General features: G+C 38.8%; 1 protein-coding gene across 5 annotated transcripts in view; it reads left to right on the top strand.

The window, feature by feature from the left end:
• Positions 1–8,725: 8,725 nt before the first annotated feature.
• TBCE (tubulin folding cofactor E) overlaps positions 8,726–21,223 on the top strand; it is a 152,398-nt gene continuing 139,900 nt past the window's right edge. For 4 of the 5 annotated variants that reach the window (XR_005061057.2, XM_037017119.2, XM_037017116.2 and 1 more), the window contains exon 1: positions 8,726–8,856. The gene's annotated coding sequence lies outside the window, so the exon portion shown is untranslated. Of the gene's footprint in view, positions 8,857–19,396; positions 19,532–21,223 lie in introns of all 5 variants that reach the window. The other variant, XM_037017117.2, reaches the window with a different exon arrangement.

The raw sequence follows: 21,223 nt of genomic DNA, 5'->3' as shown, positions 1-21,223 counted from the left end.
TTCCCAAAGCACAAAATATCATTCCAATGATTTAAATTCTCTTTGAATATCCAATAGTGCCACCCATAAATTCCTTGGTATAATATACAAGGCTCTCCAAAATCTGATCACCTACCTTAACTCAACATATTAACAGTTTGCTCTCCCCACATACCTCTTGCCCTGTCATAACACAGTGTTCATCATTGCTGAGATAGTTTGTTCTATCATTCATTTGGAATACTTCTTGAGCACCAATGTGCTAGATCCTTTGCTAAGCTTTATTAGTGTGATAGACACTATGGCTTAACCTCATGTGACTTTCCTGTAAGGGAGACTGGCAAGTAAATAGCCAATTACGAAACAGTACTGTTAGTGCTGGAATCAGGGACCCTAATTACTTGTTTACTTCTCTGCCTCTCCCATTGGATTGAAAACTCACTTAAGGGCAAGGACTGTGACTTACCTGCCATCATCGTCCTAGAAGCACTTAATAAATATTTATTAATGAATAAAATTACTTGAAACTAATCTACCCCTCAAGGGTTCCATTTAATAGAATATATGTGAAAAGATACAATAAACTTTAAATGTTAGCTTTTATGTTAATGTGATTCTTCTGCCTCTAATTCTTTTCCTAATGACTCTTACTCAGTGTTCTATTCCCTGGTGAAAGTACTCTTAGACTGTTTACTCTCAGTTTTGTCCATGATTACAATCATATCATGATATCAATGATATCAATAGTCTGACCTGCTCAGATGGAAGTTCAGTATCTAACTGCCTATTCACCTGAGTTTCCTGTTGTCACCTTGAAATAACATAATTAAAACCAAATTATACCTCCCTTCCTATCCCTCTACAAATCTAAATAATGGAATGAAACCACTTTTACCCATGCCTTTTCTATCCCCATCTTTCTTGAAGTGATCAGGGAGTATCTTTGTACTTCTTACCCTGCCTCCTGTAATCTATCCAGTCCTCCCAAGTCCTACAGATTTGTCCTTAGAGATGTCTCTTATCTGTCACTTGCTTTCCATTTTCACTGTCAGTAACTTAGAATAGGTTTTACTGCCATGCATGCAGGGCTGATGTTTGGGGATTGGAATACACAGAAAAAGGCTAATCATCATGGACCCCACAATAATGGGAAACCAGATTGAATGCAATTGGCATTTGGCTCCCCAAACCCCCACCATCTACAGTTGGCTAACTGCAGACTTCCTGTGATTATTTCATTAGTCTTGTAATGCACCTCATATTTCATGTGATTGAATATATTGGACCTTATAAGTGGTATGGCAAAATTTTTCTATACTGGTTGGTAAAAACTAAAATACTAAGTACAATAAGCAATATCATTAGTAATATAAATTTCAATATTAACCATTAGTTCAAGTTACAATCAAAGGGTGATACATGACCTAATCTTGACCAGTTGGAATCTGCCTCCAGGGAGATTTTTTTTTTTTTTTAGTTGATGTATCGTTAACACAAAATTCTATTAGTTTCAGGTTCCAGGGAGATTCTTGAGTGGAGAAAACTGTTGGCATCATGCTCATCTGGCAGCAGATTCTGACCAAATGGCTAAATAGCACTTCCTATTTTGGTTCTTTTTTGTTTCCTATTCTATCTTGGTTCTTTGTCCTGAACCTGAGCTTGTGCTTCCTCCAATAAATCCCCTTTGTTCTCAAGTTAGACAGGTCTTCATGCTATAGGAAGAGCAAAACAACAAAAAACAAGGTTGTTTAAGAGATTGTATAGTAAGTTACCATTTGTGTGAAAAGGAATGAACTAAATATTTGCACAAATATCTCTAGGGTTACTAGGGGAACTAAGGGACAGAGAAAGAGGAGTAGCTAGCAAAAGATGCTTCACTGTACACACATTACTTTTGACTTTTGAAGCATGTGAATGTATTATCTATTCAAATATTGAAGATGTTCAAAGTCATAAAAGCACCAATAAACAAGACATATCAGCAATTGCTAAACATAATTTTTAAAGTGTGGCTGTTTACATTTGGGTATTTAGGGAAGACCTCCCTGAGGAAGTAGCATTTAATCTGAGCTCTGAATAAGAAATTAACCATTCCACAATCCTGGTGAAAAGCAATCAAACCAAAAGGAATATATAGATCTTAGGGTGGAAAACAGCTTTGCCTCTATGTACAAGATAACAGATTGTGTAGGACTTTGTAAACCAGAGTAAGGAGGTTAAGTTTTAATCTAAATGCAGTTGGGAAGCCAATGGAGGGTTTCAAGAAAGGGAGTAACTAGATTTGATTCACACTTATAAAATATCTTTCTGGCATCTGAGTAGAAGATGGGTTTATAGAAGGTGAGGAGAGGAGGTAAGAAGACCTATGAGGAGAGAGAGTATCCTGTGAGAGAGGATGGTAGCAGGGGACACCAAATGAAAAGGTTGAATTGATGATTATTTTGAAAGGAGTTGGTTGGAATTACTCGTGGGAAGGATGTAGAGTTAATGAAAAGAGGTATCAAGGATAACCACTAGAGTTTTAAAGAAATTGAGTTGCACCATAAATTATTTAGGAAGACAGAGAAGGAGCAACTTTTAGGGAAAAATTAAGAGATGCCTATAAAATACCCTAGAGATGTCAGGAAGGCATGTGCCTCCACAAGGCTAGGCTGGAAGTTGGATTTGTGAGTTGCTGACAAGTAGCTGATAAAGCACTATGACTGAATGAGCCCCTCTAGAGATAGTGTGTAAAGAAGGGGAAAAAAAAGAAAGCAAAGAAGGGGATTCAGCACTGATCCCTGGGCACTCTACTTTTAGGGATAAACTATTTTATTTGATACAGCTTTATTGATTCCCGTGCCATACAATTCTTTAAAGGATTAATTCAGTAGGTTTTAATATATCTGTGGGGTTATGCAACCATCACCACTATCTCTCTTTAGAACATTTTTGCTTCCCCTAAAAGAAACCTCTATCTCTATTAGCATTCACCCCCCCATTTCCCCCTACTTCACTCCCAGCCCCTACTTTAGGCAGCCATTAATCTACTTTGTCTCTATAGATTTGCCTATTCTGAACATTTCATATAAATGGAATTGTGACTGGCTTCTTTCACTTAGCATACTGTTTTCAAGGTTCATCCATGCTGTGCAGGAACTTCATTTCTCTTTAGGTCTGTATAATAGTCAACTGTATGGATATACCACATTTTGTTTATTCATTCATTAGTTGATGGACATTTGAGTCACACCTACTTTTGGGCTATTGTGAATAATGCTGCTGTGAACATTTATGTGTAAATTTTTGTGTAGATATATTTTTTCTTTTACCTTAGTGTTATGGACTGAATGTTTGTGTCCCCCCCAGATCCCTATATCGAAGCCTGACCATCCAATATTTTTGATTTGGAGATAAGACCTTTATGGAAGTAATTAAATTGGAAGTAATGGGAACTGATCCAATAAGATTAGTATCCTTATGAGAGACATGAGAGCTGTTTTCTTTCTCCACCATGTGATGACACAGTGAGAAGGGGGATGTGAATAAGTGTTCACAGTGGCATTCCTGTGGCAGGGAAGCAGAAAGGTGCCAGGCTTTGAAGGATTCTTGTCAGCTTTGACAATAAACTTATCAGTGCTGTCTATGATACTTGGAAATGAGGTGTCCATAGGCACGCACCTCCACCATCTCCTACAAGCTGGTGTAACACTGAGAGGAAAAGAAGTCCCAACACTAAGATTAGGTTTTTTGCTAGCCTTGCAAGAGGGAGGTGGAGGAAGAATATGCATCCTCTTCAAGATGTTGGACTGAGTGCATGCGTTGATCTTTTCTCTTCCTTGAGAGAACACTAAAAATAAAGTAAAAGGATAAAAAGGCTAAAATATCAAAATAACATTGAGAATGGAAAGGGCTCTGTTAGTGAATGAGAAATTTCAAAACATTTCTGGAATACACGAAGCAGAAAAATCATTGATTGATGAAAACAGTGGGGATAAAGACATAGCTAGGGATGTGTACAGAAGGGGTTGTGGCTAATACAGGATCCAATAGGCTCAGTAGAACCAGATGTGGATGGGAGAATAATGACCCCCAAAGATGTCCATGTCCTCAGCCTCAGAACTGTGAATATATTAGGTTATATGGCAAAGGGGAATTATGGTTGGAAATGGAATTAGTGTTGCTGATCAGATCTTAAAACAGAGAGATGATCCTGAGTTATCCAGGTGGACTCAGTATAATTACACAGGTTTTTCAAAGTGGAAGAGGAAGGCAGGAGGGAAGAGTCAGAGGAGACTGTGGATGGAAACAAGGTCAGAATGGGGTGATGTGAGAAGGACTCAACCCACTATTTCTGACTTTGAGGATGGAAGAAGGGGACCATGAGTCACAGAATATAGATGGTCTCTGGAAACGGGAAAAAGCAAGATAACACATTCTCAACTGAGACCTCTAGAAGCCAACACAGTCCTGCTGACACTTTGATTTCACCCACTGAGAAATGCTGAACTTCTACAGAACTGTAAGTTAATGAATATGTGTTGTTTTAAGCTACTAAGATTGTGGTTATTTGTTAGAGCAGCAATAGGAAACTAACTGGAACAGCTCTGTACTTGTCAACACAGAAGGTTGAAGTGATAGATGTGGATGAAAATATAAATTAACTGATGGTCTATAAAATGCAAGGGTGTATCTGCCCCCATCACTACTTCTTTCTTGTACCCCAGTGGACAAACTAGATAATCATTGCTAGGTAAATATCCCCAAGCAAAAAAGTAAATGTCTTCTCTAGAGAACTAGAAGTAAGTTTGTGGGAAGAAATCAGGCATTTAGCAAAGGTGTTGGTGCCAAAGAGCTACACTCTTCTATTCTAGCATTTGAGAGCCTTCCTGGAGCATGATGGCTGCTTCTCTCCTATTCACATGACAATGAAACTTACCAGTCAGACAACCCTCCCCACAGAAGCTGAGCTCTCTTTGGCTTCCATTTAGATTTCTACTGCCTCATTCTGTAATATAAATGAGCAACTATAAACTCCCACACATTTATAGAAAACCTACAGTATAAGTGAAAGACCAAGGTTAAAAAAAGAAGAAGCAAAAACTAACAAAAACAAACAAGAAAAACATAGAAAAACTTAATTTAGAGGAAACTAATAAGGGAATTAACCAAGAACATCTTAAAACAAAACAAGGCAAGTCAATCTGTAATTAGTATCATTGGAGTGATTTGAGAAGATACTGAATTGAATCTACAGCAGATGTTATTTATCTACACCTCATTCCTCACATCTTCCTTGTGAAAAGAAACCTGATATTTTCCCCATGGCACATGGTCATGTGTTTCAGGGAAGGCAGAATTCTGTTTCTTGGGGAGGTCAGTCTTTTCTTAAAGCCTTCAAATGATTGGATGAGGCCCACTGACATTATAGAGGGCAATCTTGTTTTACACAATGTTTGCTGGTTTAACTGTTAACCTCATCTAAAACACCTTCACAGCAACATCTAGACTAGTGTTTGACCAAATATCTAGGTGCTGTGGCGTAGCTTGAGTTGACACATAAAATTAACCTTTCTGAAATTATATGGAAAAATTTTATGTATGTGGATAGCTTTCATCACATTTGTAAAGTGATTCATAACTCCCCCCAAAAAAGAAAAAAGAACAATAAGAAGGAGAAAGAACTACTGGAATATCTGGTTTCAGACCAGGCACCATTACAGTACAATGCCTCAGAGGCATTAATAAGATACTGAATGGAAAATGTTCATCAAATATGGCAATTAGAAGGTCTCTTCTTTGGAGGGTCGTTTAGCCTTTCTCCCTCAAATTCTTTTCCACTTCATCTCACTGCAGTCGGGCCTCTTGAGTTCACTACTCTACCAAAACTACTCTTGTCAAAGACACCAACATTTATCTTGCAAAACGTAGTGAGTAGTTTTCTTTTCTCAGCAGCTATGGCCCCATATTCTTCCAGTTGTGCTCCTACTTCTCTAATTTAAGCCACCATTTTCTTTTGTGTCCTAGAAGAAATTACTACAATGGTTCCTAATTAATCTCTCTGATTGACCTTTTCCCCCATAACCTACCTCTACCCTGCCTCCTACTCCTGTTAACCTTTAGCACTATAAAGATCTTTAAAAACTGTAAGTCAGTATTTCCCACTTCCAGATCTTCATATTTGCTATTCCTTAGGCCTGTAATGCTCTTCCCCGAGTTTTTGAACATTGCTGGATCCTTCTTCTCTTGTAGCTTTCAGTTCAAGTGTGTCACCTTGAAAGTTTACCTCCCCTTACCTTTCTACTTTAAGTTGGTTACATTCTATACAGCAGCATTTGTTTATTTTATTGCACTTACAACACTCTGAAATTATTTATTTCATTTATGTATTATCTATATTATACCATTTTGGGACTAGAACATTGCATCTCTTTCACTGCTAGATTTCCAGTGCCTAAAAATAGTATTTGTTACAGAGCTGGCACTCAGTAAATCTTTACTTTGTGCATGAGTGATGAGGTTCAAAATGGATTGCATTGAAAATATTTAGTATTTTAAGTTTGGGCTTTTTTTCCCTATGTTTTAAATATGATTTTTACAACAGCAGAAGATAATTAACGCTATCAACCTATGGTATAGATAAATCAAGGGATATGGGGATTGAGAAACCACCTGTGATTTGAAGTCACTGTGACATTTGAGAAGGTAATTTTGGAAGAACTGGAAGATGGTGAGAAGCTGTGAAGGATTAAAGTGAGGGGGAGGGGAGGTGTAGAGACAGGATGTACCTCTTTTAGAGAAAAATTTAGCAGAGAAAGCACTTCAAGTAGATAACACAGTTGAGGCATTAGTGAACAGGATCATGTGAAAAGAAAAGAACTAAAGGCAAAGGGGGATCATTTTTTTCACTCTGGGCAAAACTGGGCAAGTATTCTCCATAGCTTAGTGGAGAGAAACAAGTATTTTACAGAGAAAAGAAAGATTCATGCTTTCTTTATCTATTGTGGGGCTGGTCTGAATTTGGTGGGTGCCAATAATTTTCAAAAACTGTGGTCATTCTCTGCTGAAAGGAAATTCAAAAAGCTGTCAAGTTAAAAAATCCACAACTCTTTTCAGAGTGCAGATGAATATCAGAAAATAATTTACCTTTATTCTGCTTCCGTTTTTGTCTCAGTTGGAGTTCAGAGTGTCCTCCAACCTTCTTGAGTATAGGATGTTGGTCAAAATAAACAATGTAAAAGCCCATCAGAGACAAGCCTATATAGTCTAACGAAGTTAGGTTTATTAACTTGCTGAAACAAGGGAGACCACACACCAGAGGAACTGGGGGAGTCTAACTAAAATAAAATGGAAGAGACAGGGATAGCATAGGATTTGGTGAGGTATAGGTAAGCATTAAGCAGGTTCATCAGTAGATGAATGGATAATAATGATGTGGTAGATAATACAATAGAATATTACTCAACCATAAAAAAGAAATTGTGCCATTTGTGATGATATGAATGGATCTAGACAGTAGTGCTACGTGAAATAAGTCAAAGATAAAAACTATGTGATTTCATGTATATGTAGAATCTAAAAAAAACCACAAATGAATAAAACTGAAAAAGATTCATACACTCTGAGAACAGACTGGTGGTTGCCATAGGGCAGGGGCAGAGGTGATGGGTGAAATAGGTGATGGGGAAAATTAGTGAGGGTGTTTGATATCTTGATCAGGATGATAGTTACATGAGTATATACATATGTCAAAATTCATCAAGCTACATGCTAAAATATGTATATTTTATTGTATGTACTAAATATAAAAGGAAAAATTAAAAAGGAAAAAGAGAGGGGAGATAAAAGAATTAAACAGGCTCAGGCTGGGACTATGAAGCAGACTACAAGGTTTCATATCCTTGAAAACAATAAAGTTAAATAAATGTGGAACGTAATATCTGAAAATCCCTATTTGAAGCTCTATACCTGGACTGGAAAAGTATCTAAATGATGCACATGGTTCAGCTCATCCAAGCAGAAGTGGTATGTTTCATTCTTAATGATAAGATTTCAAACAATAAAGCTTCTTAAAGTTTATTTTAGGGAAAAAGGTTTGTCATCTTATGTCCGTTCATTAATCAATAAAAACAATGGATAATCACAATGGATATCTCTATGTGTTGAAATTCTGCTCAACAATAACATTCAGACTGAAGACTACTACTACCTCCCTGAGGTGTTACTCAATTTCCCCTTAGTTGGGTTAAAGACCTCTTATTTTTACCAACAAACAATAGTATAGGCTTTGCGTGTTTTAATCATGTACCAGACCCCATTACTAAACGTTTATTTTTGTGTCATTTCATTTGATCCTCCAAACAAACCATTGAGATTGTTACAGAGAGAAAATGGGTACTTAGAAATCAACATGTCTGTGGAATTTTTTTTTTCCATTATTACATTTGCTTTCATTCTGTTTTATGTTTTAGCTTTTTTCTTTTCCTTTCCCAGTTTTTGAGGCATCAACACTCTCTTCTTCTGTGTGACCACCGCATGCTTCTTGGGTGGCTGACTCTCAAACCTGGAACTGAGGTTACATAGGCTTGTAACAAAGTTCCGTGATAACAAGTAAACTGGAACATGCACGTTCATTGGGTTGTTCTGTCACCCCAGGTTTGGGGGGAATCGCTTGGCATCACGTGGGCAGATGACGTGGCTGGGTTGGGGTGTCCGAACCCCATCTACCAAGATTCTGGTTGAAGTTCTCAACTAAGACCCAGCGGCCGTCGCTCTCTACCGCGGAGGCGGGACTTCCTTTATCCCAAAAGAGGAACTTCCTGCCAAAACCGGAAGCTTTTCTGCGGGGCGGCACACAGGAGGGAAGCTGCACAGACCACTACCGCTCACCGCGGGCAGGTGAGCTGCAGGGGGCTGGGGCGCCGAGGGTTCTGAACGTTTCTAGCTGGCTTGTGCCTATGCGTTCTTTCGGTGTTTTCCTTCCTTAGACACTTCCAAGGTTGCCCAAGCCGGGCGTTTCCTGCGCCTTGCGGCTTTGAAGGACGTGGTGGTGGGCTGGCGAGCGGGCGGGGTCCCGGGCGTGGGCCGGAGGCGGGCGAGATGATTGGCAGCGTCACCCTGCACTTTCACTTTCAGAGAAGCCTTTTTGGCTTCTCACTTTGGAAGAAGTAAAATTGCTACAGGGGCTTGGTGTCAGATTAGAGTGCCGTGACCTTCCAAATCAGCATTTGTGATGAAGGAGAAATAACGCTAAGTAGGTGGAGAACATTTAACATTTTCCCATAGCGTTTACTACCAACAGGGGACTATTCTAAGTTGTGGGTGGATCCAAATGAGGGTTTGTTTGACATCAGCAGTCCCGTGGGGAAGGCAGGTTTTATAAATACCAAGCTGTTAGAGAACGACGGAAGGGCTAGAATTTGAGGGAGCATATAACTGTGAATGTCTGGTTCGCTGCTGCCCTTTTCAGCCAGTACATGGAGAAAGAGTGCCGAGTAGAGAGAGATTTATTCAAGAAGCTGGCAGGTTGGAAGACGGGAGGACTGTGGTCCTAAAGGCCCCTCTTCATTCAGGGTTGATTTTATGCTCCTTTTATGTTAGGGAAAGGGAGAGTAGGAGGTGACAGGTGAATGCAGACATCGTGGCATCAGTGAAGGTCTGAGGAGGTTGAGAGACTCTCCATCCTTGGTCATTTGACTCCTGCCAGCCTCGATCCGGTCATGATGTTCCTACAAATCCTTGAAAAGACAATTATTTTGTCTTATCTCTGAAGCTGTGAGCAAAATTGTTAACAAGTCTGTGTGCAGAGCTGCAGCTACAATTGCAAATATAAAAAGGAGTGTGATTAAGGGACTTGGGGTAACTTTTAGTTCCTCTCCTTGATTTGTTTTTGGATTATTTCTATTTCTGAACTCCAGGAACAAAACAGACAATGCTGCCCTGTCCATCTGGTTGTTATTATCTTGTTTCTGGAAGCTCACAAGGAACCAGAGAACAGCTTTTAACAACTTCAGGCCATGTTAAAAATCCCCCACTGCCAGTTGTTCATCCCACATTCTTGTGAGGTTTGGGGTACAGACTTGATCTGGCTAATTCTGAAGAAGAGTGTTGTGCAAAGGGATGGAACATTCTGACTTGTGGGAAAAAGGGGCTTGAGGATTTTGGGAAAGGGGCTGGATTTACATCTGTTCACCTGAATTTAATCTAAAGCATGAACAACCACAGTTTATACAGGGAAGGATAAACTTGTACAGAGTAAAGAAAAAAAATACCATAATAAGGACAGTGAGACTATGATCTGAAAGCTAGATATATTATTCCCTTTTTAATGTCCTGGACAATGCATTATTGCCACCTTAGGGGGTCATCAATAGCCTCCAAAAACTATTAACATTTCAGGAACATAGTCAATGTCATTTCTGTCCGAGGTAGGGAGTCCTCTCTTCTTTCATGTTGCCCCCAGGAATGAATAACCATGAAAGCATGTCGGTATTCCATATAAATGTCAACCAGTTTCCCTTTTGAGAGAATTAGGGTCTGGGTGAGGGCTATTAATTCAGCTTTTTGTGCAGAAGTTCAGGGTAGAAGGGTGCCTGCCTCTAGAGTCTCATGTAAGGTTACCACCGTGTATTCTGCATGTCTCTCTTACCTGATCCATTGAAACTGCTGTCATCAGTGAAGAGTTCTAATTCTGGATCCTCTGAAGGCTGGTCACTGAGATTGGGTCTGCTGGCATAGACCATGTCTGTTAACAAGTCTGTTTGCATGTAAGATGGGTTCCCCATCACTTATAGGGAACAGTGTTGCTAGATTTAGGGTAGGAGAAACTTTAAGTTTGACATTCAGAGTGTTTAGCACGACGGCCTAGGAATTTTCCATCTGCCCTGTTATTAACCAGTAAACCCCTGTCTGTTCTAGTCTGATGGGGCACATATACAGTGGTGGGCTGGCCCAAAATAAACTTTTCTGCTTCTTGGAAGAGGTCACAGGTGGCTGGCACAGCTTGGAGTCATGGTAGCCATCCTTTTACAGTCTGGTCCAATTGTTTAGAAAAATAAGCTACCGGGTGAGGTGTTGGTCCCAGTTTCTGTGTTAAAACTCCCAGACTTGTGCCCTTTTTTTTTGTGTTCATAGAGGCAGAACGGCTTACTCATATCAGGCAATCCTAAGGCCAGGTCTTCAATGCGCTGGGTTTTAACAGTTGTCAAATTCCTCTTGGCACTCTGTAGTCTACTCTGGAGGCTGTCTTCAGAACTTCATATAAGGGCTTAACTATGGATCCAAAGTTAGGAATCCATATCTGGCAGAAACCAGCCATGCCCAGAAACCCTCACAGTTGTTGCAGCTCTTGGGTTGGTTCAAACAAGTAGCAGCTCTTTTTCTGTCTTGCAGCAGTTGTCTTTGGACTTTAGAAACAGCAAATCCCAAGTAGGTGACTTTTTGTTTACAAATACAGACCTTTTTCTGTGATGCTTTATATCCACAGTCAGCCAAATAGTTATGCAGTGTTAGACACAGTTCATAGGTAGAACTAGGGTGTTAAAAGGAGAGCAGCAGGGCTGAATCAGTCCACTGTTTAGGAATCTTGATTAGCTTAGCATTCTTCGCTCTTGCTGGGAATCCTGTTGACTGTACATCAGGCGTTATCTCCTCCATAGATCTTGGGTGGCAGTAATTCTGGATTGGGTGGGACTGTGTCTAGGATGGCCATTTGTAGCCTCAAAGATTGTTCCAGTGGAACCTGAATCTCTAGTTGCCCTCGTGCAAAGGTGGCTTGAGCATTTAATTTCAGTAACAAATCTCGACCCAAGAGCTGATCAATGGGTCATTCTGCCCAGCAGTACTATGTTTTAAGGTTATGTCTCCCATATGACATTCTAAGGATTGTAAGAACTAACTTTGCACATTTCCTGACACCCAGTGACTATATTGGAGGCATTTAGTCTTTTTTTCCCAATTTAGTATTCAACACTGAGCGGCATCAGTATCTACCAAAAAGTCAAATTATATTCAGCCATAAAAATAAAAGAAATCTGAATATACAGTGGGGAAAAGACAGCCTCTTCAACCACTGGTTTTGGCAAAACTGGACAGCTACATGAAAGAGAATGAAACTGGATTTTTGTGTAACTCCATACCCAAAAGTAAACTTGAAATGGATCAAGACCTGAATGTAAGTCATGAAACCATTAAACTCTTAGAAGAAAACATAGGCAAAAATCTCTTGAATATAAACATGAGCAACTTTTTCCTCAACACATCTCCTCAGGCAAAAGACACAAAATAAAAAACGAACAAATGGAACTACATCAAACTAAAAAGTCTCTGTACAGCAAAGGACACCATTAGCAGAACAAAAAGTCATCCTATAGTATGGGAGAATATATTCGTAAATGACATATCTGACAAAAGGTTAACATCCAAAATATTTAAAGAACTCACATGCCTCAACACCCAAAAAACAAATAACCCAATTAAAATATGGGCAGAGAGGCTGAACGGACACTTCTGCAAAGAAGAAATCCAATGGCCAACAAGCACATGAAAAGATGCTCCAGATAGCTAATCATCAGGGAAATGCAAATTAAAACCACAGTGAGATATCACCTCATACCAGTTAGGATGGGCAACATCCAAATGACAAGAAACAACAAATGCTGGCAAGGATGTGGAAAAAGGGGAACCCTCCTACACTGTTGGTGGGAATGTAAATTATTTCAACCATTGTGGAAAGCAATATGGAGGTTCCCAAAAAAACTAAAAATAGAAGTACCATTTGACCCAGGAATTCCACCCCTAGGAATATACCCAAAGAAAACAAGATCCCAGATTCAAAAGACATATGCACCCCTATGTTTATTGCAGCACTATCTACAGTAGCCAAGATACGGAAACAACCTAAGTATCCATCCATAGATAAATGGATAAAGAAGAGGTGGTACATATACACAATGGAATATTATTCAGCCATAAAAAGAAAACAAATCCTAGCATTTGCAACAACATGGATGGAACTAGAGGGTATTATACTCAATGAAATAAGCCAGGTGGAGAAAGACAAGTACCAAATGACTTCACTCATTTGTGGTGTATAAAAACAAAGCAAAACTGAAGGAACAAAAATACAGTAGACTCATAGATACTAGAAGGGACTAGTGGTTACTAAAGGGGAGGGATTGGTGGGGAGGGAGAAGGAGAGTAAGGGGCACTATAATTCACAGTCACAATGCAGGTAGGTCACTGAGGCGGTAGTGTGACTGGAGGCAGAGAATACAATTAATGACTATAATTGCTATGTGGACAGAGTGACCGCAGTTGATTGGGTAAGGACTTGATCGTACAGGTGAATGTTGAACCACTTTGTTGTGTATGTGAAACCATCATAAGATTGTATGTCAGTGATACTTTAATGAAAAAGAAAGGTCAAATTAGTGGGCTCCCCACTGTCTGTTGTAACTGGGGCTCCTGTTGGGAAATACAGATAGGGTTCCTCACATCCTTTGAAACCCCTGTGCTCCTTCAAGCTTTGTTGTATTAATCACCATCCTCCTTTCATCTCCAGTAAGCATCATATTCATAAGAATTTGAATGTCAGCCAAGGAGGGATGATAAGTGACAAAAACAGAAGAGCACAATTCTGACATCCTGATTGGATCTTTCATATAAGGTGGATTACAATTTTTTCAGTTAAAAATATTACAGGTGGAAAAAGTGCTGTGCATCCAGATGAATTTTGCAGGCTGACCCTGTACATTAATTCCTTTTGGATATTGTCTTAAAGGAAATTGCCCTGCTTGGGGGAGGGCATTGTCTCAATTGAGTTCCCTGATGGGTATGGGAAGGTGAAATCTACCCAGTTGCATCCATAAGTTCCTTCTGCCTTCCAGGTCCCACACTCAAGGACAGAGGAACATTAGGCATTGGCAGAGGGGGTACCGCTGGCAGGAGTGTTGGAAGGGTGACTGGAGGCATTGCTGGTGGCCTAGGGTTTAAGCCTGGGTGAGAATTGATTTATCTTTGGACTATTATCTTCCTCAGTTCACTCAGTCCCATGTTATTAATTCTTGTGCTTGTATTACTTCTTAATACACAAAGATACAGATACAGGAAAATAGACACTACCAGTTCCAGACAGATTCTGAGTGAAGCCTCAGAACTGTTCCTCCATAAGTGAGTCCATACAGATGGCCTCATATCCCCCTCCAGAAGAGACCTAGACAGGGAGGAAAGAAGTTCCTGTGAGTGTTCCCCAGCCTGGTACCCTACTTAACAAATAGTCAATCGATTTACCCAGGGGGCAGTTTCTCACTCAACACGTATGGTGTAAGGGACGGCTAGCATTGGACTGGGAGAGACAAAGGGGCAGTCCCTTCAGGAAGTAAGGGTCCTGGTGGTCACAAAAGTGCTTGTCCATTTGTCTTTCTGATTCCAAGGTCAGCTTGTTATAGCAGAATTGCATGTCCCTTTGTGGTCACCAGAATCTTAACTGTAAATGTTTGGGTCCACTGCCACCTGATTCAGCCAGTGCACTGAGAGACAGTGTTAAGCAGAGAAAGAGCTTTATTCAACAAGCTGGCAGGTTGAAAGATGGGAGGACTGTTGTCCTAAAGGTCCATCTTCATTCAGGGTTGATTTCAAGCTCCTTTTATGTTAGGGAAAGGGAGAGTAGGAGGTGACAGGTGAATGCAGACATCTTGGCATCAGTGACGGTCTGAGGAAGTCGTGAGACTCCCCATCTTTGGTCAGTTGACTCCTGCCAGTACAGATCCAGTCATGATGTTCCTACAAATCCTTGATAAGACAGTCTTTTTGTCTTATCTCTGAGGCTGTGAGCAAAATGGTTAACAAGTCTATGTGTAGAGCTGCAGCCATTCTTGCAAATCTAGAAGGGAGTTTGATGAAGGCACTTGGGGTAACTTTCAGTTTTTCGCCTTGATTTGTCTTTGGATTATTGCTATCTCTAAACTCCAGGAACAAAACATAGTGCTGCTGTGTCCATCTGATTGTCCTCAAGGAGCTAGAGACCAGCTTTTAACTCCTTCAGGCCCAGTTACAAGCAGACTTACCTTTTATCTGATACTAATATAGTCTTGGCTGCTGTCATTTCATATTTGTCTCACCTTTCCCCATCATTTTAGTCCTAACTTTTCTGTATGCTTTTATAAACAGCATATTGCTGGGGATTTAAAAAAGCGTTCACGATGACAAGCTCTGCCTTTTGACTGGCAGGTTTATTGTACTGACATTCCTTGTCACTACTGAGATATTTCTGCAGGCCAAAATCTTTATAGAGTCATCCTTGAGTCTTCTTTTTCACAATGTGCATATAATCTATCAGCACATTCTACAAGCTCTGCCTTCAGAATCTATCCATACTCCCAAACCCTTCTCACCACCTCTCATCATAGTTACAGTCATCTCTTGCCTGAATTACTACAGTAGCTGCCTAACTAGTCTGCCTTTTTTTCAGTCTGCTTCCATTACAGCATCTAAAAAGAAATCAGATTATCTCCCTTCTCTCAAAAAAATCATCCAGGGACTAGCCGTTTCACTCAGAGAAGAGCCAAACTCTCTAGAGTCGTTAGACCCCCAAGTTCCTGTGTGATCTGGTCTTGCTTTACCCCTTATCTCATCTCTTGCTGCTTTCCCTTCTGTTCTACCAACCTCAGAATATTTGTGTTTGGTGTTCCTTTGCCTGGATGCTCTCCCCGCACATATCCACATGCTTTTAGTTCCTGACGTCCCTCATACTTTTTGAGTATTACCTTCTTAGTGAGGCCTTCCCTAACATACCTTCCCTGATATCTGTGTTGTACTCTCTGTCCTTGTGCTTATCATAATATGATGGGCCATGTGCTTTATTCATTTATCCAGTTTCCTATGTTTACCCCACTAGAGTAGAAGTTTCAGGAGGGCAGGTATTTTTCTGTGTTTTGTGTATTGCTGTATCCCTAGTGCCCAAAATGATATCTGGCTTTTAGTGAGTCTTCATAATATAATTGTTGAAATAATGGATTTGGACTGTTTCTAACATTTTATACCTTATATTTTCTATGCTTTTATTTTTCTTCCTTTCTTGTTTTTCCTGGATTGATGTTTTTTTCCTTCACTTTTTCCCTTCTACTTGTTCAGAAGATATACTACCCTATATATTCTATTTCTGTTCTTACAGTGGCTAACCTTTTAATTTTAATTTTATTGTGCATACTTAATTGAATCTAATTCAATCTTAATCGGCTCTTAAGCCTGCAGAGCAATATTGTTTTTAACTTTCGGTTACTGATTTTAAGCAGACTTCCTGAATCATCTCAATACTTAATTATTTTTGAAAGATGTAAATGTTCAAATAAATCATAAAACTAGTAGATTTTACTATTTTCTGGTGGTTTTGATTTTTTTTCCTTTTTGATTTATTGAAGTTAATTTGTCATATATTTTAATAGAATATATATCATATACTTAGCACTTCAAAGTTTATTTTAAAAAAGTATGTGATACTTTCCTTACCTTAGCATTTTGCTGGGAAATGTACAAGAGAGTTTATTAGAAAACAATTGTATAGACATACTATTAAGTGTGAAATGAATATTACCTAAAAAGTAGGTAGGGACTTTTTAGGTAATAAAAAGAGAAAGGGGAAACATCACAGCTTTGCCAATTATTAGAAGTGGTTGGAATGAATTTGTAGAGGATTGATTTGGTAAGATTTGGTGGTATTTCAAAGTGTGTATAGGAAGGGCACGAATTTACTGGATCATTAATTTTATTCTCATAAAAATTGTGGGTTTGTTGTAGATTCAAGTTACTGGTGTTTTAGAAAGAAGACATGCCAACAGCCTCTTTGGAGTTAGCTACAACTTTTTAGAGGAGCTAGCTACTGGAAATGATGTGACAATTCAGTATGTGAGGGCAGAGGCCCTACTGTGAGGATGTAGGACAGCTTGCCCACAGACTTCGACATTAAGCACGAAGTGCACAAAATGACAGCAGGACATCATGCTTAGTGAAATAAGTCAGTCACTCAAAGACATGCAGTGTATGATACCATTTATATGAGATATCTAGAGTAGTCAAGTTTATGGAAACATAAGGTAGGAGCTGGGGAGAGAGTGATATGGGGAAATGTTTAATAATGAGTATTGAGTTTCTGTTTTGCAAGAGGAACAAGTTTTGGTGATTGGTTGCCCAACAGTGTGTGCAGTGCTACCGAACTGCAGTTAAAAATGGTCATGATCATAGATTTATGTTGTGTATTTTATCACAATTCAAAAGAAATTTAAAAAGGACAGCTGATGGATATGTTTAAAAGGGCTAAATATTTGGAAATTATTACATTTTGGGTGGTAATTTAAAAGCAAATGCCCTTAGTATTGAAAGGTATTCCCACATTCTGTATCTAGTCTCTCAGAATGAACCTTCAATCAGTGAAACCCTCTTAAATTTCCCTGCCAAGAAAGCTGCCTGTCTCATTCTTTGCTGCCCATTCCAAACAGCCTAACCAGGGTGTGGTTTCCACATGGAGACTTCCTTCCTCTTAACCCACATGGTTCTCCTCCATCACTGAATTTAATCCTTGCATTCCTAATCTTAGTTCTGAACTTTGTGCTGTTAGCTGTCTCTCCCAGTTAGACTGTAAGTTTCTTATAGGAGCATGTCTTCTGTTTCCTCATGTTGTTTGTAACAGAAAGGGTAATGAATGTAAGGACTCACAGCTTATTAATACCTGAGCCAGGATTACCACCTAGAGCTCCTAAGTCTCACTTAAGTGTGTTTCCCATTTATGTTCAGCTTTCTTCTTGATAAGTGGTCAGTGTGATCTTGGTATAATTTTGAACAAGCATCAGGAAAAGAGTTAGGAAAATACATTTAGAAAGACAATAGAATTCATACTGAAAAATCTTTTTTCTAATATTAATTCACAAAGTGCCAGTATTTTTTACCTTTTCTGTTTGTTGTGCATCTTTTTGGATCTCTTGGTGGCTGAAGAAGATAAGAAATGTAACCGATACTGGAGTCCATACCTACTATGAACAGTAGGTTTACTGTGATGAAATTTCCCCATGTCAGCTACTGGTATTCTGGATTGTAATATATTTCTTTGGTTTTATGGAATATTTCCCCTTATATAAATGTAGAATCTAATTTATGATCTTAATGATCTTTATGATCTTAGTGGTTAACATTTACTGCGTTTTTATGCTGAGTACTTCTACACATAATAACCAATTTGTCACAACAGCCCTATAAAGTAGGTCCTAATATTATCTATATTTTACAGATGAGCAAACAGACACAGAGAGGTTAAATCATCCAGTGTCCCATAGTAGTAGGAGAGGTAGAATTTTTGTCCTACCAACTGGCTGCATATAATGTTCATATAACGTAAAATAGGAGGTAAATTCTTATGTATCTTTCCAGGATTCTTTCAGTTCAGGAGGAAAAACCCAACTCAAAACTGATGTCAACAAAAGAAGGATTTTAGTGGTTCATTCAACTGGGCTGATGAAAGGCTTTAAGACATGGACGGATCAACTCTGCTTTCCTGTTTGTCCTTATTTTCAGATGAATTTTTCCGTGTAGTGGCAGGGGTGCCCCTTAACTGTTCTTCATTTAAGTGGTCCTTTTGTTCTAAGGTCTTGGGAAGGAGAGAGATGGATCCTCTCTTCAAGGGCCCATGTCATTTCCTAAAAGATGGGCTCTGCATGGGTTAGGATCTTAACATGTGGATCAATTGCTCTATGCAAGGAAACAGAAGCAAGCACTCATCAGATTGTCCATCCTAGGCCATGTGTCCAAACCTATAGTGTGTGAGTAGCAGCCCACAAGGCAGAGAAAGTCAGGAAATAGGTGAGACACTTTTGGTAGTACAAATGGAATCTTTTTCTTTGTTGAGGTGCCTTTCCCAAGTTAAGATTCTTCCACTCTTAAAAAGTAAGTTATTTTTAGAAGAAGTCTTAGAATTAAAGAAAAATTTTGAACTAATATTGTATAAGTAAGAAAAGGAAAATGCAAGCACTTTGTATAATTTAGTTTAAATAATTTGCTTTTTTGTTAGTGCTGGAAACTGAACACCAAACTCCTCTCGTGTCCTCCAGTTTTCTTAATTGATTCTTTAAGATAAAGATCCCTCTAGCAGTTTGATTAAGTGAACTCCTTAGAATGTTTTTAACCACACAAAATACTTAGGACTTCAGATGAAATCAGTTATGTGAAAATAAGCTATCAAATACTTAAAAAATGTTACACAAGAGTATCTATTATTATTAACATGTTAAATGACAAAATCTAGTGACAGGTCTAATAAATATAATTTTGAACTAATGAGGCATGTAATATTTTGAGATATCTGTAATAGCTGTAACGATGTGATATAAAATATTTGTGATATCAGGTACTGCTAATTCAGGTGATTTTTTTTTTGCCTATGTTCTTAATTTAGGAAAAAGCTAAATTTCAGTGAGAAGTTGGTGAAAATTTTGAGTTAGAAGATACCTTTGAGAGTCCATGGACCTTGGCTCTGTAATCAGCTTCGTATTCCAGCTTTCTGATGAGAATGAGGTCCCACTCTGCTCTTGTGAGTTGCCTCTGATCCCGTCTCATGACTGGTATTATGTTTCTTTGACCAGGCTTCCTAGACACAACCTTTGGGTTTCTGAGAAACATCTATGTGGATTGTCTGTTATTATGCTCTCCTCCCTTTTTGGGAGAGCTATCTGTTTTCTTGAATCCATTGATACGATATATTAGTGTTGACCCCTCTCCAATCTGAATTTTTGGTGATCATGACTTAACCACAGAGATCTATTTCCTCCCATCTTGTATGAAAGCATATGAAATAACTCAGATCCTGGCCTATCTTCTCCTTTCTTACCTTCCCAGATAATGATCAGCTCCATTCCAAAGTATTCTGCCTCTCATAGGAATTGGGAAAAATAGTTTCCAATAGGAATCAAGAAAACATGGTTTGAGAAGAAGTGATACTGAAATTTTATAAAGAAGAAAACCCTGTGTAAGAAGCTTTGAAAATTAGATGCCATTGAGAAGAAAGAGTGTGATATATAATCAAAGTAGTGGAGGAAATAACCAGATGATTTTAGGAAGAGATGTTGTGGCAATTTCAGTACTTGTACTGGTAGTCTTCCATTTCTACTCCAGGAAATATGTACTGTACTGTGAGTATCAGTAACATTTGTTAGGATAGGCTCATTATCGGAATGAGTGTACATCAGGAAGATGTGCACACACACACACACACACACACACATATACTTGGCACCAAGAGTAGTGGCATTTGGGTGGAAAGCAAAGTGACAATAAAAGAAATAAGTAGATGTTTATAGATAATGCTATAGATCATTTGATAAGATTTGTAGGAAGAATAAGGTTGTTGCTCTCCTAATACAGAGTATAAAAGTCACACACAAAAAAAGGTGGACTTGTGATGGAAGATTTCAACTACTTTAAATTCTGCTAGAGGCCCATTTTTTTCCTCTTGAAAAGATCGGATTGTTTTTTGGATTAGGTAAGTTGCTAGGGCAAAACAAAATAAGACAAAAGATTCTTTTGGTGTGAATCCTCATCAACAAGGAGAAAGAAATAGGCCAAGTGGAAGAGCCTGATGTATTGTGAGAAAAGAAACTTCTATTTTTGAGTCTTCCCAAATGAATAAAATGTTGAATATAATCAAACTGCTTCCTTAGGGCATTAAAAAAGTAATTTTAGAGAAATAGAGAAGAAATGCCATACTCTTAATGATTCAGTGTCCCAATTAAAGCTGAAGCAAATCAAAGCTCTATAGAACTTAAAATATTGGAAATTAAATTTCAGATAATTTTTTTAATTGTGGTAAAACAGATAACATAAAATTTGCCATCTTAACCATTTTTAAGTGTACAGTTCAGTAGTATTAAGTAGATTCACATTGTTGTGCAACTAAAACCACCATCTGCACAGTTCATTTTGCAGAACTGAATGAAACTCTGTAGCCATTAACAGTAACTCCCCATATCCCCCTCCCCACAGCCACTGTGACCACCATTCTATTTTCTATTTCTGTGAACTTGAGTACTCTAGGTGCCTCTTTTTTAAGTGCGATCATACAGTCTGTCCTTTTGTGACGGTCTTATTTCATGTAGCATAATGTCCTTGGGGTTCATCCGTGTTGTCTTATGTGGCAGAATTTCCTTTCTTTTTAAGGTTGAATAATGTTCCACTGTATACCTACACCACATTTTGCTTAGCCACTCATCCATCAGTGGACGTTTGT

The sequence above is a fragment of the Manis javanica genome, chromosome 7, assembly GCF_040802235.1.
Source record: "Manis javanica isolate MJ-LG chromosome 7, MJ_LKY, whole genome shotgun sequence".
Classification (NCBI taxonomy): domain Eukaryota; kingdom Metazoa; phylum Chordata; class Mammalia; order Pholidota; family Manidae; genus Manis; species Manis javanica.
The sequence above is the reverse complement of the archived record's forward strand: the minus strand, read 5'-3'. Positions and strand labels throughout refer to the sequence as shown.